We start from the raw sequence: 18,299 nt of genomic DNA on the forward strand, positions 1-18,299 counted from the left end.
CTTCAGTCTCCACAGTCCTCCCTGGGCCCAGGTTAGTTGGCTCCGTTGGTCTTCTTGTGATGCTCCTGTTCACTCTGGGTTCTTCTATCTTTCTCCCAACTCTTCCAAAAGGCTCCCTGTGTTCCCCCCAGCTTCGGCTGTGAGTCTCAGCACCTGTTTTGATCCTTTGCTGGGTGGAGCCTCTCAGAAGAGAGCTGTGCTAGGCTCCCATCTGCAAGCATAGCAGAGAGTCAGGGGGTGGCTCTCTCCCATGGCGTGGGTCTCAGGTTGGGCCAGGGATTGGTTGGACATTCTGCCATGTTTGATCTATCTTTATCCTTGCACATCTTGTAAGCAGGGTAAATTTGGGATTGAAGTTTTTGTGGGTGGGTTGGAGTTCTATCTCCCTCCGCTAGGAGTCAGGTCTAGTTAGAGGGTAGCCTCTTCTGTTTCCTCGACTATGCTTCTTCACAAAAGCTCATCAATGTAACAATCTTTCCATTTCCTTTCCATCCGGCTCTCTAATCTCAGCAATCTTTTTGTGGAGAACTCCTGGCAAATTGATGGGATTTGGTGGTTTTTTTTTTTTTTTTTTCCCACAAAACTCTTAACTCTGCAAGAATGTTAGCTTCCTCTAACACAAAGCAAGGAATACTTTTCTCTGTCCTCTGCAATATCACTCCTTTCCCAAAGTCACTGAATGGACTAGCAACTCACACAGGGAGTGAACATGAAGGAGAGACCCAGGAAGAAGCAGAAGAAAGTAGCAGGTTTATTTGTCTTAACTGGCAAATGTCTGTCCACGAAACGAGGATACACACAGAACAGATATATCCCTGAAGTCAAGTGTCATGTCATTGCTTCTCTCTTATATCCTCCCTATCACCCCCAAGCTAAGGGATCAAGAAGAAAAAGAAATCACTGAGAGGCAGGACAGGAAAAATCAGCCTGGCCAAAACAGTGACACACACAATATCAAGCAAGAGGCAGCTACTATTTTCCAAGAACAGGTAATAGTCAAGCAATTTGGTGTGGGCAGGGCACAGGAGAGTAGTGGATGAAGCACCTAAACTCTTTTAACAGCATGAAAAGGGGGCGGAGTAGCCCAGTGGTAGAGTGCTGAAATGGACAAAACCTTTGGGTTTGATCTCCTGTGTGACACACACACACACACACACACACACACACACAAACGGCGGTGGGGGGAGAAAAAAATACAAGAATAAATAGATTTTGCAAGATCTTTCTTTGTTTTTGTTTTCTGGATAGCAGATGATACTCATTAGCTTCTGCATGTGACAGGAAATACACTGCGCTGACTCAGGAGAGCTGACCCATGGACCAGGACTGGTTCTCTGAAACCATGCATAGTCAGCTACTTTAAACTAAGTCTACATGGAGCCTAGCCTCAAAAAAAAAAAAGAAAAAAATCAGCTTTCCTCTGTAAGTCATTTTTGTACTTTTTTCCTTAAACAAGTGCATATGTAATGGGCTAGACTGCAAAGATTGCATGAACTTTTGAGTTCAAGTGTGGACTGTGCCATGGCACTAGCTTCTAAGGAAAATGGCATGGCAGAAGGGTGAGATGTTGGGTCCATAGTTGAGCTGTTGTGATGGTGATGTTTTTGTCCCCTACATTCATATGGTGGGATGTTGGGTTGTGGCTGAGCTGTTGTGATATGGATATTTATTCGCTGTACACTCACATGATGAAAATTTCACTCAAAAGGTGATGGTATTAGAATGTGAGTCTTTAAGAAGTGATGGAGTCAGATGGCCAACGCCTTCATTAATGGATTTAATTTCCTTGCAAAAGATCCTGGAGAGAGACACCTTATTCCTCTGAGGCATAAGGAAACTGTCCCTGAACCAGGAGAGAGAGGCTCACCAGACAAAGAATCTTCCATCATCTTCATCTTGGCTCGGTAGTGGTTTTGATGAGAATTGCCCTCATTGGCTTATATATCTGAATGCTTGATCCCTAGTATGTGAAACTGTTTGGGGAAGGATTAGGAAGGATGGTCTTTTTGGAAGAGGTACATCACTGGGAGTCAGCTTTTAGGTTTCAAAAGCTCACCCCCAGGCCCAGTCTCTCTTACTCTCTTTTTCTGTGCCTGCTGCTTGTGGATCAGATGTAAGCCCACAACTACTGCTTCAGTGACATCTTGTCTGCCTGTTGCCATGCTCCTACCATGATGGTTGGTCATAGACTCAGCTCCTCAAACTCTAAGCAAGGCCCCGATTAAATGCTTCTTTTTATAAGTTGCCTTGGTCAAGCTATCTCTTCACAGTAATGGAAAAGTAGCTAAGACAGACTCCCCAGCATCCAAAACTGTAAGAAATAAGCCACTGTCTTAATTTCATTTCTGTTGCTACGATAAATGCTCTAACAAAAGCCACTTAAGGAAGAAAAGGTTTACTTAGTTTGCATCTTTTCTCCTGGCTCTCTCACTTGCTCCCGTTGGTGAACGCCAGCGCCACCCAGCGTGACTCACCCCAGGAGAGACTGAGTACAGACTCCTGCCAAAGCCACTAGGAAACTGAAGCCTTCAGCCCAACAGGAAACGATCCTTCCCCAGATGAGCTTGTGTGAGCGAACGTGTCTGTTTGTGTGCGTGTGTTGGTGTCTGTGTGTCTGTGTCTGTCTGTCTGACGTTCTGTCTGTCAGTGTGCATGTTTACATGTATATGTGAGTGTGCATGCATATATGTGGTGGCCAGAGGACAACCTCTGGTGTCATTCCTCAGGCACCATCCACCTTTTTTTTTCACTAATTAATTTATTTATTTACTTTACATTCCAAACACAGCTTTCCCTCCCACTTCTCCTCCCAGTCCCTCCCTCTCATCTTCACTTTACCCCTATTGACCCCCTCCTGTCTTTCTCCTCAGAAAAGGGGAGGTCTTGCATATCAACCATCCTTGGCATATCAAGTTGCAGTAAGACTAGGTACATCTTCCACTCTTGAGCCTAGACAGGGCAGCCCAGGTAGGGAAAAGACATCCAAACAAGCAATAGTCAGATACAATCTCTGCTCCTGCTGTTAGGGTTCCCACAGGAAAACCAAGCTGCACAACTTGTGCAGAGGGCCTGGGTCCGCCCCATGCATGCATTCTGGTTGGTGGTTCAGTCTCTGTGTGTTGATGAATATTAATAATTAATACACATTATTAATAAAAAGCTTAATTACTCTGTTATCAGCAGTTTTCCTCAGATGACCTCACGTGGAGACTATAATATATTCAAAACCTAAAAACAGAGCTGAGCATAATGTCTGCTCTCCTGCCCTACTGTCCCACCCATCCAAAGTCCCTAATACCAGCAGTTATAATCATAGCTAGAATCTGTCCTTTTCCCTCTACCTCTATATCCTCCTGGTCTGTCTCTGTCTGTCTTTCTGTCTCTCTGTCTCTGTCTGTCTCCCTCTCTCCTCCAAGAACTGTGTACCTTTGCTCCACCTCCCTCTCCCGCTCAGTCCAGTGTCACCAACTTTATTATCCGCTCAGGGATAATTTGGGAGGCAAGAGTTACAAATGTCCCTTTGGGTACGAGACTGACTGCAAATAAAAGACAGCAAGCAGACTTTGGGGAGCAAGATAATCAACATCAGAATACATAGCACCAGACCAACCTCCACCATCTCTGAGCACTTATAAGCTAAGGTTAGTTGATTAGGTTTTCTTGACCTCTTTGGGTCCATCAATCCTTTCACCCACTCTTCCACAGGATTCCTCGTGCCCTGCCTAATGTTTGGCTGTGAGTCTCTGCATCTGTTTCTGTAAACTGTTGGATGAAGCCTCTCCCATGCTAGGCTCCTATCCCCACATCTTGTAGATAGGACAAATTGTGGGCCGAAGATTTTTGTGGCTGGGTTGGAGTCCCAATACTGCTGTTGAAAGTCTTGCCTGGTTATAGGAGATGGCCATTTTAGGGTCCAGGTTCCCCCATTGCTAGGAATCTTAGCTAAGGTCACCTTTATAGATTCCTGGGAGTGTCCACTGTCTTAAGTTTCTAGTTCATTCTAGAGATTCCCCCACCAAAACCAGTTGTTTCTCCCCAAACTCTCTCCCCAATCCTCCCCATACTTGCTCCCTCCTGTTCCCAATTTTATACCCTCCCCACTCAATCCTCTCCCTCCATCTATCCCCTCCCTCTCCCTGTGTCGATTCTATTTTCTCTTCTCAGTGAGATTCAAGTGTCTCCCCTTGGGCCCTCCTCTTACTTGGCTTCTTTGGGTCTGTAAATTGTATTATGGCTATCATGGACTATTATGACTATCAGGAAGATCTTTTCTAGCTCCATCCATTTGCCTACAAACTTTATGATATCATTACTTTTAACAGCTGAGAAATTTTCCACTGTGTAAGTGTACCACACTTTATTTATCCATTCTTCTGTTGAGTGACATCTAGGTTGTTTCCAGTTTCTGGTTATTACAAATAAAACTGTTATGAACACCATTGATCAAGAATCCTTGTGTTATAGTGGCACATCTTTTGGGCACATGCCCAGGAGTGGTATAGCTGGGTCCTGATGTAGATCTGTTCCCAATATTCTGAGAAACCACCAAATTAATTTCCAAAGTGGTTGTAGAGTTTACATTCTCACTGTCAGCATAAGCTGTCCCTTGAGTTTTTTATCTTAGCCATTCTGACAGGTGTCAGAGGAAATCTCAGAGTGGTTTTGATTTGCATTTCCTTGATGACTGAAGATATTGAATATTTCTTTAAGTACTTCCCAGCAATTTGAGATTCTCCTGTTAAGAATTTTCTGTTTAGGTCTGTACCCCATTTTTTAAATCAGATTATTTGTTTTGTTGCTGTCTAGTTTTTTGATTTTTATATATTTCAGGTATCAACCTTCTATCATATGTAGGGTTGGTAAACAACTTTTCCCATGCTGTAGACTGCCATTGTCCTTTAGATGGTGTCTTTTGCCTTGTAGAAGCTTTTTGGTTTCATGAGGCCCCATTTATTAATTGTTGATCTTAGCGCCTGAGCTATTGGTGTTCTACTCAGGAAGTTGTCTCCTGTACCAATGCATTCAATGCTTTCCCCCACTTTATCTTCTATCAGGTTTAGTGTATCTGGTTTTAGGATGAGGTCTTTGATCCACTTGCACTTCAGTTTTGTGCAGGGAGATAGGTAAGAATCTATTTGCATTCTTCTACATACAGACATTTAGTTATACCAGCACCATTTGTTGAAGATGCTTTCTTTTTTCCATTGTATATTTTTGGCTTCTTTGTCAAAAAAATCAAATGTTCACAGATATATGGGTTTACTTCTGGTCCTTGGATTCAATTCCATTGATCAACCTGTCAGTTTTTATGCCAATACCATGAGATTTTTATTACTATTGCTCTGTAGTACAGCTTGGAATCAGGAACGGAGATACCTCCAGAAGTTCTTTTATTGTACAGGATTGTTTTAAATAACATGGGTTTTTTTGTTGTTGTTGTTTTCTGTATAAAGTTGAGCATTGTTCTTTCAAGTTCTGTGAAGAATTGTGTTGGAATTTTGATGGAAATAGCATTGAATCTGTTGCTTTTGATAGAATGGCCATTTTTACTATGTTAATCCTACCGATGTGCATGGAAGATCTTTCCATCTTCTGATATCTTCTTCATTTTTTTTTCTTCAAAGTTCTGGGGCTGGGGAGATGGCTCAGGGGTTAAGAGCACTGGATGCTATTCCAAAGGACCTGGGTTTGATTCCCAAAACCCATGTGGCAGCTCACAACTGCCTGCTATGCCCGTGCCAGGAGATCTAACACTGTCATACAGACAGTCAGACATGCAAGCAAAACACAATGGTACATAAAAATGAAAATAAACAAATAACTTTAAAACCCTGATTTAAAGAAAAAAGACTTGAAATTCTTGTAATACAGGTCTTCCACTTACTTAGTTATACCAAGATATTTTATATTATTTGTGGCTATTATGAACTGTGTTGATTCCCTAATTTCTTGCCCACTTATCCTTTGTATAAAGGAGATATACTGATTTTTTTAGTTAATTTTGTATCCAGCCACATTGCTGGGGGTGTTTATCTTTATCTGCAGCAGGAGTTCTCTAGTATAATTTTGGGGATGTCTTATGTATACTATCATATCATCTGTGAAAAGCAATACTTTGACTTATTCCTTTCCAAATATTATCCCTGTGATCTCCTTTAGTTGTCTTATTGCTCTAGCCAGAACTTCAAGTACTATATTGAATAGATAAGGACAGAGTGTACAGCCTTGTCTTGTCCCTAATTTTAGTAGAATTGCTCTAAATTTCTCTCCATTTAATTTTATTTTGGATACCAGCTTGCTGTATATTACCTTTATTATAATCAGGTATGTGCCTTGTATCATCCCTAATCTCTCCAAGATGTTTACCATGAAGAGGTGTTGTATTTTTTTTCAACATCTAATTAGATTATCATGTGATTTTTTTTCTTTCAGTTTGTTTACATAGTGGATTTCATTGATGTATTTTTGTATGTTAAACCATCCCTGCATCCCTGGGATGAAGCCTACTTGATCATGGTGGATGATGTATTTGATGTGTTCTTAGATTCTGTTTGTGAGTATTGAGTATTTTAACATCAATGTCCTGAGGGGGTTAGATATCTGAAGAGTGTTTTGACATAAATGGAGATGCAGAGTTTGAAGTTTGCCCAGCTGGTTTTTTGGTCTTGCTTTGGTCCAGCATTTCCTTACTATGCTCCCTTTCCTCCATTTTGGAACAGTAACATCTATCCTGTGCCATTATCCATTGGAAATGTATGATCTGTTGTCGTTGAACAGGGGTTGCGGTTAAGAGATTGCATGAATCTCAGAAGAGACTTTGAACTTTGGACTTTTAAACATTGTTGAGACTGTGACAGACTACGGGGACCAGGGAGTGGCATGTGGTGGTTTGAATAGGTACGGCCGTCATAGACTGGTGCGTTTGAATGTTTGGCCCATAGAGAGTGGCACTATTAAAAGGTGTGGCCTTGTTGGAAGAAGTGTGTCACTGTGGGTATGGGCTTGAGGTCTCCTGGGCTGAAGCTACACCCGGCGTGGCACACTTCTGTTGTTTCTGGATCAAGATATAGACCTCCCAGCTCCTTCTCCAGCGCCGTGTCTGCCCACATGCTGCGCTGCTTCCCGACATGATGCTAACGGACTAAACCTCCGAAACTGTAAGCCAGCCCCAACTAAACGTTTTCCTTTATAAGAGTTCCATGGTCATGGTGTCTCTTTACAGCAATGAAACCCTAACTAAGCCATCTCCTAGCTGAGTCTTGAGATGACAGAAGCCCATAGAAAACTTTGATAATGGTCTGTAAAATAACTTGACCCAGAAGACTGACAAAGACTGCTCCTAATCCACAGAGACAAAGATTTAAAAAAAAAAAAAAATGCTTTAAGCCACTGAATTTGGAGGTCAAGGCATAACTAATATATTTTTCAGTTTCTACATAACAAATAAATTAAATCACATCATGTTACTAAATTAGAGTGCTAAATCCATTCTGCTGGGCTATGAGTGCTCCAGGGCACATGGCAGGCTGTAACTGTGAGAATCCATCGCTCAGGAACAAATCTTTGTATCTGCTCTCTTTCTCCAAGGTATACAGTTGACATTTAAGTTATGACATGCTCTGTCCAATTACCTCCCACTTCTGTAATTGAATGGAACAACAAAACCATGCGCCGGAGTGGCCGCATTCCAGGGGTGACCGCTATCTACTTGAATTTGTCCACCTCTGTCGTCTCCTATCAAAAATTCAGTAAGTGTGCTGCAGGCCACATATCAAAGCCAATATCCTTCCCTATGGTGAGGAAGGCCCTGAAATCAAATGATTTCTTTTTTTATGCTTGTCTTTTCCTTCTCAGCATCCGGCCTTATTGCTGTTTGCTTCTCCTGTCAGTGCCAGTTACCTACAATGAAAAAAATAAATAAATAGCATCGGCCTTATTCTCCCTCTTTTCTGTTCCCAGTTTCAAATTTGGTCTAAATCTAGAAATAGAAGGCCAGTGTTCTAGGGCTCTGCAAGAGCAAACACTAGATTTGGAAAAGAAATAGTGAGTGCCTGGGCTCAGCCACACCATCTACCCAACATCCTCTGAGGATCAGATGCCAATATGAGATTTAGTAAGCCATGACATGAGGGAGAGGAAATACCTATCAGAGAAAGCAAGGAAGGTGACTGAGAGAGCCACCAGACTGCCACCACATCTCCCCCCAGGGAAGGAGAGGGGGAAGAAAAACTCAAAGAAGATCCAGAGATCAGCACACAAACTAGGAGGACTCTTCCAAGCCCTGCAGGCAAAGTTATCTGTCAGAGGAATCGCACAGACTCCTAGGCGAGGTCTAGTTCCTTCTCCCTACTGTCATCTTTGTGCACAGCAAGGGACTCTGGGAGTATGAATTACAGTATGGACACAGCAATGGTTTACAGCAAATAGTTGGGGAGGCGTGTTCAGTTACACCCCTGCAATGGAGGTTTGCAAAGAAAATTATTTGGGAACTGTTTGTTCCTTTATCTCTATAAGTTCAAGAGTCAAGAGCTTTGCCCATGGAGTGTCCATCTTGTGGGATGTGGGGGAATCTTTAAGAGGTGGGGCCTAGTGGGATGCTGGGATACTGCCTTTGGAAGGGAATGTTGCACTCCTTGAGTGAGTTCTCCAGAAAAAAGGAAACAAACCACGAATCTATGTGAGACATCCTGCTTAGGGATGTGACCCTTCCTCCTACAACATTAAGCATCTGTCATGGGACCTGCACCAGGGACACACTACACATCTTAAACTTTCAGCCTTCAGCAATAGCCTGCCTCAGGTACTCCATTATAATCTCACAAAAATGACAAATACAGCATCTAAGGCTTGTGACAATGAGCGGCAGTAGGAGGGAGGGGGTGTTCCAGAATGATAGTATCTTTCTAGTAGGAAACAGAGTGATATTTCTTTGTTTTACTGAAATCACACAGTTTTTACTCCACCACCAAATAAGCAACTCTAGGCTATGATTCATGGTTTCATGATTCATGTGTCTCCTTCTCTGCATTATCACTTGTCCTCTCCTGACTTTAATTCATTTCCTTTATCTACTCAGCAGTGCCTCTGAGCACCTCAATTCTCTAGTCACTAGAGAATCAGTGGTGGATATAAAAGCCATGGAAAGATCTTAAAAAGTATACACAATCAGAAAGAGAGAGAAGACAGAAAAAAAAAAAGAAATTCTTGGATCATTGCAGTAGCTTTGAAAGATAAAGCAAGATGAAACAGTAGGGAATGGTGGGGAGGGCGAGGAGGGAACCTGTTAGGTTAGGCCTTGTTCTCGGTGGTTCCTTGTCCCCCAGGCTCTGTTTTATAACATAAAAGTGGAACAGCCTAACACAGCTCCAGTTTATCTTCTTCCTCAGCACAAATACTGGCTTCTACTAGCCACCTGGACCTCTGCCTTCCTCTACCAGTATGGTGCTGGCTGCTGTAGTGCTGATAGACTGTGAGGTTCTCCGCACATCTCTGCAAACACAGGGGACAGTGCTGGCCTTGCGGTAAAGAGGAAACACTGGTTTGGAGGGAGGTTAGAAACCCTATAATTTGGTTCAAAGTATCATTATTTTTCCCTTCCGAAAAGAAAACCCCAAGCAAGCAAGTGTGGCTTAGTTAGCCACGTGAGAGTAAAGCGCTCCAGGTCACTCCTCAGTTCCAGGAATACTCAGAACTCTTCAGCACCTAATCGACCACCATTTAGTAAGCCCCAAACTTAAGCATTTGAGTAAGTAAAACTGGACTTTTTATAGCAGCTAGAGCACGGTTAAGATATGCTTTAACAGAAATCCAAAGTACTGCTTTAACCAATAGAAAGCAGAACAGTGGTGATTAAGGCAGACTGAGGCTCTGGTCTATAGGATGACCTTGCGATCCAGGTCTTTTCTATTTTTTTTTCCTCTAGGTCTGTTCAAGTTGCTGTTTCATGGCTATTGCTGTCCAATAAGTACCACACCCATTGGAAAAGAAGAGGGTGGAAAGTAGGCAATCTTTTCAGCAAGGGTAAGGAAGACAAATACTTCTGCTTCTATTGACTAATCAGGGCCTAAGCCTGCATGAGAAGCTGGAAAGTGCAGTCTCCCACTGATCAGCTGATTAGCCAGATTTCTATGATCACCTGTGGAGTCCTCTTCCTAACCAAAAAGAAAAGGAGGGGCTGGGGAGATAACTCAGTGGGTCTGAGTGCTTGTCACAAAAGCATGAGGACTTGTGTTTGAATCCTGAATTGAATATCCATGCAGAAAATGAGGTGGGACTTATATGTCTGTAACCCAGTGGCATGGTGAAGGGAGACAGGTGGGTGTCTGGGCCTCACTGGCTGGCAGCCTAGTTCCAGGTTCAGAGAGAAATTCTGTCTCAAGAGAACAAGGCAGAGAGTAATAAGGCAGTTCTCCTCTGGCTTCAGCCCATGCACTGGTGTGCACCCGTACACACGTGAGCATATATCATGAACATACACTGTTCACACTCATAAAAACATGCACATAAAAACACACACACAAGAGGGAAAAGAGCGAGCAGATACACTTAAACTTGGCTGGCTCTGCCGTGACTATAAGAGTCCACACTCTGGCATTAAGGAGTAAAATTTATTGTCATGTTAATTTTAAATATTATTTTGCTCCTCTTTTAATTCAGAAATATTTCCACTGATTCCATCTTTAAAGTCACAATTAGCCTGGCCTCAGTTACCTCCAACATTTGTTTCAACATGGGGCCTATAGTTCCAGAGACTCCCAGGAGTGTGTTAAAATTTTTATGATGTTGCCTTAATTGAGGGTTTTCCTTTTGACCATGCTTTCTAAATTGAATTTTGTCATCTTCTGCATCATTCTCATGGCTCCTCATAATCAAATTGTGCTTCAGGATCCCAAGGGCCTTTGCTTGCTCCATGGAGGAGATGTGGGCTTCACAGAGAAATAATACACTTTCCAAAATTAAGATCCCATAAGCTGATAGTATTGCTCACAGAGTGATTTTTTTTTTCCCACAGCAATTTACGCTGAAAGCAATTATGAGAAACCTGGTCATCACATGATACCTGGTAGCATAGGCATGCCAAGTTGGAGAGTCAGACAGCAATGAGCATCATGTTCTCATCTGAGGGGTAATTTGGTTTCAGCAAAACAACATCATCTTTCCCATTAAATTAATGTTAAATCAAATCACATTGGCTTCGTTGTTTTGCTCAAATTGAACTTGTATTGAATTCAGTTTAATTCAACATTTTGGGGGTTTGTACATATATCAAAGCCATAAGGATGAGTCTTGATTTGAAGGTAGGAATTCCTATAATTTGGCTCAAATTATCATTATTTTCCCCTTAAATAAAGAAAACCCCAAGCAAAAAAAGGGTCAACCAAGATAAGAGAAAGTAAAATATCCCAGACCACCCTCAGTAATTGGGGGTGGGAGGGATATTCACCTTCCCTCGCCCTTAATTACTTGGTATGGTTAGAGGATCGGCCACACAGCTGATTAAACAATAGAAATAAATAGTAACTGTAAACAGAAATTGCTACTCACTGTCTTTCAGACAGGTCCATATGCTACTAACACTTAAGAGGCAGAGCTATGATGAAGAGTGCCAAGGCCTTCTGTGCAGGTAATCATTGTTGACTTCTCTCCTAGAATATCAATCCTTCAGACCCCTATCATGTTCTCCCTGGCAACCTTCAATCAGGGCACAGCTTGCACTCTGCCTCTAAACCTGCTTGCTTGCTGCCAACTCTAGAAGATTTAAAGCAGAGCACTCATGACATGTCCAGCATGCCATGGGCCTAGGGATTTTTGCTCAAGAGGGTGGCTGGGTTTCTCCACCATTGCTGCTCGATTTCTGCTTGATCATCTGTAAGTCCACGGAAATGGAAAGTTCCTTTCTTTGCTTCCTACCCAGTCCATGACTGCAGTTTGGAGGGTAACGATATGACAGGACAATAAACATTACACATACACAGCTGGGCACTGATGTGGAATATGACATATATAGGGGCTGAGTACCGGCACATACATCAGTCTATCCGGTGCTTGGAGATCTTTGGGATGAGAGGCACTATGTAACTATAAGTTATAGGGGCGCTTAATCAACTATTCTCCCTTGGACTTGTGTGCTCTCTGTGATTTACAGGCACCTCTGTTTACCTACAGGATGATGGTCCTGGTGGACGAGAGTAAGGGGAAATAAATGACTTGCTAGGTGATTAATTGTCCTAGCGCAGCACAGGGTCCAGTACCAAGATCATTATTTCTATTGTATGACAAGAAAGAAAGAAAGAGCAGTGAAGCTGTGTGCATAAATAACAGGGCAAAGATTTCTCACTGAGCAGGAACGATCCACTGGCCTCTTCTTTTCAGACTGTCCAAAGGGACCTAGCCTTGGTCTGAATTCCCATCTCTCTCCTGAGGCATCAGAACTGCCCCTCTATAACCATGTGATGTGAGGGCCGGGATGTTTTATGGAGAATTCCGATCCTATTCACTTCCAAAGACAAGGCAGGTATGCTATGGCCAGCTTGTGCCTTGTGAAGCCTATTCATACAAGGCCCTCTAGAAGGCAGGCAGCTCTACGCTCCAAGAAACATAAGCAGCCAAGAAGATATAAATGTTTTATTGAGTTCAAACCATGAGAAAAGACAGAAATATGGAGGGAAGTCCGGGACACAGGGGCCTCAGCTCTCAGCATTTATTTTCATTAACTAAACCATTTAGCCCAGTTGTTTTTAATCCCACGACATATTTGAAACACTTCCCTTAGAAACCTTTAAAAAAAATATCACTGCTCAGAGCTTACCCCTCACCGATCAGAGCAGACACTCGAGGAAGAGGTCGGTATATTTTTAAATCATTGGCAAATTGAAAAGTGAATGCCTGAGCCTTGTAGGTAACTCCTTGGAAGACTCAAGGTGTTGACTTCATTGCCGAATTTATCATCAGTCTAAGGAATTCTGCAGTGACCAGCAAGGCATACGCTGCTGTTGGATTGTACAAGCTCCAACATTTCTGCTTCCAATAGGGGGAAGTAAATCACTGAAGAACTGTGCCTGATTTTTAACTAGCCTGGGCTTTAATAGCCCATCAGCTTTAGTTTAAATGCTTTTTGATAGCTCTGAACATTTGACCTTAAGCAAAGCACTTGGATTCAACCTTGACATTTCCCATAATTAAACAAAGAAGATTTTTGCTCATTAAATATTATTTTTGTTTCTTGGACCATGAACTGAATTGTGAATGAGCTCTCATTTCAGGCAAAAGCAATGGTGTGACCCTCAGTTCTGCGGTTGTTAACAGCAACAAGACCCAGTCTGCCCTCCACTGAAGAGGGGGAGGGCTGGCATTTCCCATTGGCTCTCTTTGCTACTGTCACCTACTGAGAAATGTCACAGGGGCAGGCCTCCTGCAAAGGGAGGGGCTGTAGGGTTCAGAAGAGGCAGCAGCTGCATTCCAATTCCCACCTATATGAACCTGAGCTCCCTGCAGTGTTTGCTCACTTGGATGGAGAAGCGGCTCCTCTTGGCATTGTCTGCCCCGTTCATGCAGAAACCTTTAACCCCTCCTCTCCACCAGCAGCCTCTTGCCAGTAATTCTCTGAAGTCTAACCTCCATCTTCTGTCATAATTGGCTGGATCAAAAGTAAGCTATTCACCTGGGCTGAAATGGGCAAAGTTTTGCCAGGAAATGGAAATTTACTCAAGAAAAAGGAGTGTACGGCTTAGCTTAAATGAGCAGGTTTTCAGTGAGTAACCTCTAGCCACATGAAGAGAAGGCAGGGGAGACAGCCCCCAGCAAATGACAGAAGAGAAAGCGGAGACACGGAACCCAGAAGTCATGGTTTTCAGTCCTGTTCCTGAGCCTAGCTCTTTCCCAAACCCCACTGAGCTCCGGTTGACGACTCCCTAGATTCTCCTGTATCTTTATCATAAATGACCCCTTCAGGTAAAGCTGGCTTCACCTACTTTGTGTCTCTATGATGCCTGCATGTTGCTGTTGAGGAGCAGGTTTCAGTTCACTACAAAATTGTAAGGAAGGTATAGAAAATGTAAACCCAGCTGACCCCGCAGCTGCCCTTTTATCAACACCCTACAGAGTGGCACACTTGTTACAGCTGATACACTTACTTGGCCAGGCATAGTGGCCCCCATGCCTGGAATCCCAGATCTCAATAGGTGAAAGCAGGAGTCCAAGGCTATCCTCAGCTGCATAACAAGTTCAAAGCCAGCCTGAACCACATAAGACCTTACCTCCAAAAAGAAAAAAAAAAAATGTGCATCTGGGGATGGAGCTCAGTTGGTGGAGTGATTTCTAGCATGTATGAGAGCTCTGGATTCAATCCCCAAGTCCACATAAGAGTAGACATGGTAACACACACGTGTAATAACACTGCTCAAAAAGTAGAGGCAGAGGGATCAGAGAAGCAGATCATACCTGGCGGGGGTGGGAATGATATACCTACTTAGAATCATGAATATCTGCTAGACATCAGAGTCTGGGTTCTTCTCTTGAAGTTTACACTCTAGGTTTTGACAAGGATCTCTCTATGTGGCCCTGATTGTCTTGGAACTAGATGTACAGACAAGTACATGTTCACACCAATAGAGTATCACAAAGAATATCTCCACCGCCTCACTAATCCTCTGCCTATGGGTCCTTCCTCCGTGTTCACCCCTGATAACCACCACTCTCATCACAGCCTTTCTAGTTTTGCCTCTTACAGGAAGCCGTGAAAGTGGGATCATACAGCATGAAGCGATCGCAGTCTGGCTTCTGTTGTTCAGAAAGGCACATTTAACTTTCCTCCAAGTTGTACAGAGACAAGCAAAGCAAGTGGAAGAGATTTGCCCCTTCTTCCTCTTTCAGGGTCCTTTACCTTCTCTACTTCCTTAAGAGGGTATCGGGTGGGTGGGAACTACCCATTTAAAACCTGAATCTGGATGAAATCTAGCTTCACAATCTTCAGCTCATGAGATGGAACAGTAGATCCTTTTTTGGTAACCACTGTCTAATTCACAGTGAAGCTTGATAAGTTCCTATGACAGCTCATTTTAGTGTCTGTTTGTCTGAGGACTGACTGGTATCCAGATATTTGTTTTGGTATTCTGAAAGTTTCTGTGAAATTTTAGTTTTGATTTTTGAAACAGGATCTCTCTATGTAGTTTTGGTTGTCCTGGAACTAGATATGCAGACCACATTAGCCTAAAACTCACAGAGATCTACCTACCTTTGCCTCCTGAGAGCTGGAATTAAAGGTGTGTGCCACCATGCCCTACCCTATAAAGATGTCTTTATATGGCTATGTATTTATTTGTGTGTGAGGGAGAGAGAGAGGAGAAAGAGAAGGAGAGAAAGAAGGAGAGAGAGAGAGATTTGGGTTGGGTAGTTTTTAAGTAACTCAAGATTACCTTTGTAATGTTGAAGGTGCTTTTCTCTAAGCAGGAAAGAATTCTTCTACGAGACGGTGTGCTTAAATTGCACCTCTACCCCAATCTCTAACTCGCTTAGCTCCTCTGTTAGATTTTGAACTTGACAAGTTTTTATGTGATCATGTTTTTTTTAATGTATGAAATACTAAAAGAGAGGCGGAAACAGAAAAGATAGATAGATAGATAGACAGACAGACAGACAGTTAGATAGATAGATAGATATTAGATTATATATATGTGCATAGTATATAGAATATAGAATACACATACACACATAGAATTTATGCTATTTCCTTGGAAGAAATAGACTGAAGAGCTGACATAGCAGCTGGGCTCAGGTTGTTATTGTTACAATTCACTCCCTGTATTTCTGTGTTGTGTTTTAGGATTTATATTGACTGGCAATAGGAAGGTAGAGCGGCAGCAAAGACAGCTCCAGGTCTGCTTTTACTAATTAGTGGTGTCACTGATTGGGTAAGTCATCTCCCTCCTCTGAGCCTTCTTCTAGGTTATAGTAGAAGATTCTAGGTATTCTGGGTTTTGAAATGCACAAAAGGCATCATAACCTCTCAGTGCAGGGTAAGGCACTATGTGGTTCATTGGCCTGTGCCAGTCTTGGGACACACAATTATAGGTGGCTATCCAGTCTTCTTTCTTTCTTTATAGTTCTTTTTTTTTTTTCCAATGCAGTTTATTCAGGAACCTTGAACAATCATCTGACCCTGGGGAAAGCCAGCCCACAGCTTAAATAGCCTCTGGGTAGCCAACCCAGGCGTGCCACGTGGGCAATGCAGATAGGTCCACATACATGGAAGCAAGCCAGATCCTCAGCCTTAGCCAAATGTGGAATTGTTCGTGACAGAGAGCACTCACCATCGGGAAGGTGGAAGGCGGAAACCAGCTCCATCTTTAAGGCATTCTTTATAGTTCTTTTGGACCTGAAAAGCAAAGACCAAAAACAAAGATTACTGCATAAGAAAGAGATGGAGACAGCCAGTCAGAGTTAATGGGGAGGGCAGAAAGTGCTTTGAGAGGGTGAGGAGCTGGTAAGAGGGATGAGTGGATGAACGAGTGAGGCCCCAACTCCTGACTCCACACCCCAGCCACATCAAATCCTCAATGTGAGGAAACACAGGGGCATAGTGAAATGTTAAAAAGCCCCAGCTTTTCTTTAATTCCAGCCTTTGGTTGGTGAGTTTGAGGCCAGCCTAGTCTGAAAAAAAAAAAAAGCTTCAGAGAAAACTTGTCTTGAAAAAAAAAAAAAAAAAACAGATAGAAAGACAGACAAAGAAAAAGCAAGCCATGGATATCACAGCCTGGGAGGGTCCCAAGTCTGTGGGAGAAATATGTGTGTCTAAGGGGTGCTACGAGCATCAGGTGTGAGCACCAACAAGCAAAGTAGGAAAATCTTCTTACTCTGAGGCATGAGAGAGCTCATCCCAGTCAGGACCATGTCTTTCCTGGCTTCTGCTGAGCACAGAGATCTAGAAAGGATCTAGTGAAAGAGATGAAGGTATGTAAGAATGAGGAAGTTAGAAGCCTGCTCATGAAGGCACATAAAGCACAAGATGGAGAAACTCCATAGCAGAGGCCACAATGAGGTCTGGCCAAGCAGTGGGAGCTGTTTGGGGGATGTGACCATGTCTGGATGAGCAAAATGTCACCAGCAAAATCCCAGGATGTCTGGAACCATATGAGCGATAGCTAAGTTTACATTCCGTGGGCTGAGAGAAGACTCACCCTATATCCAAGTCTCTTGCTGATGCAGGGAAGGCTATATGGCTGGAACAAGCCTCAGAGAACAGTGGTCTCAAGGACCCTAGAGAGACCAAGGGCTCCTCTTTCTCTCAAGGATGCCTACAGTTCCACCATCTTCCGCCTGAGATACCATCACATCTTGCATGTTTTTCACTCTCCTGGGGTGGGGAAGGTAACAAGATTATTAAAATAAAGGAAATTCCTTTCTGGCTTTTTGCACATCTAAGCTGCAGTATGCAAAGCTTGGTCCTGCCATGGCTCTGACAAGGACAGGATCAAGACAAAGAAGTTTTTCTTGCCCCTGTGCTAGAAAGTAGACTTGTTCCTCCCTGACCCTGTTCAGACAGAGAAAGTCAGATAGCTCCAAGGATGCCAGGTAGTTACTCTCAGCGTGTGGCTCAGTGTCCCCAAGGAGACATCACTGTAATAACAAGCGAGCTAGAAATACAACAACTGCCTTCTCAAAAGACAGTTTGGATTCCTCCTCACCCTGATGCTACAGTGGGTTGTAGAAAGGGATCTGGAGAGGCACTGAGGGAGGCCTTGGCTAATAGAGGCAAATGCTAAGCTGAGATGGGGGGGTCTCCCAGATATTCACCAGCCAGCTGAGGAGCTCACCCAGAAGAGTGTGCCTTGCTCTTGCTTTTGTCACTTGACTTGCCTGTTGTGCCGGAACATTCTAAGAACATTCAGAGCTGATGTTTTCAAAAGAACAAGGTTGTCAAGTCAATAAGAGAGACCAGCGGGAAGACAATAGAAACAAACAGCAGGCCTCAGCAATAGCCATGACCCTGCTCAAAAGTAGCGTGGATCACCTTCTATATGGTACGGTACAGCCCTGCTGACTCTATGCTCATCTTACTCAGCTTCCACCTTTTACCACCATACTCTGTCATCATGAGCTATGGCGTTGACACCAGATCTATTGTTTTTTTGTCTAAGGCTTATCTGAAGGGGCCACAGAGATAGTTTGATGGTTAAGAGCACTTGTTACTCTTGTTACTCAGAGACCCTGCTTCTGTTCCCAGTACCCATGTGGTAGTACATAAACATCTATAATTCTAGTTCCAGAGGCTTCAACATTTGTCTGACCTCTGTGGGCACCAG

The 18,299-nt window shown here is 43.2% G+C and overlaps 1 long non-coding RNA gene across 1 annotated transcript; it reads right to left on the minus strand.

Annotated features, from left to right (window-relative positions):
* Nucleotides 1-7,499: 7,499 nt before the first annotated feature.
* On the minus strand, nucleotides 7,500-16,930 carry LOC132648918 (uncharacterized). The gene is made up of 3 exons (XR_009587303.1): nucleotides 16,851-16,930; nucleotides 16,308-16,372; nucleotides 7,500-7,899 (listed from the first exon to the last, which is right to left on the minus strand). It is a non-coding gene; the product is annotated as an uncharacterized LOC132648918 (long non-coding RNA).
* Between the last annotated feature and the right edge of the window lie 1,369 nt (nucleotides 16,931-18,299).

The sequence above is a fragment of the Meriones unguiculatus genome, chromosome 18 (genome assembly GCF_030254825.1).
Source record: "Meriones unguiculatus strain TT.TT164.6M chromosome 18, Bangor_MerUng_6.1, whole genome shotgun sequence".
NCBI classification, from domain to species: domain Eukaryota; kingdom Metazoa; phylum Chordata; class Mammalia; order Rodentia; family Muridae; genus Meriones; species Meriones unguiculatus.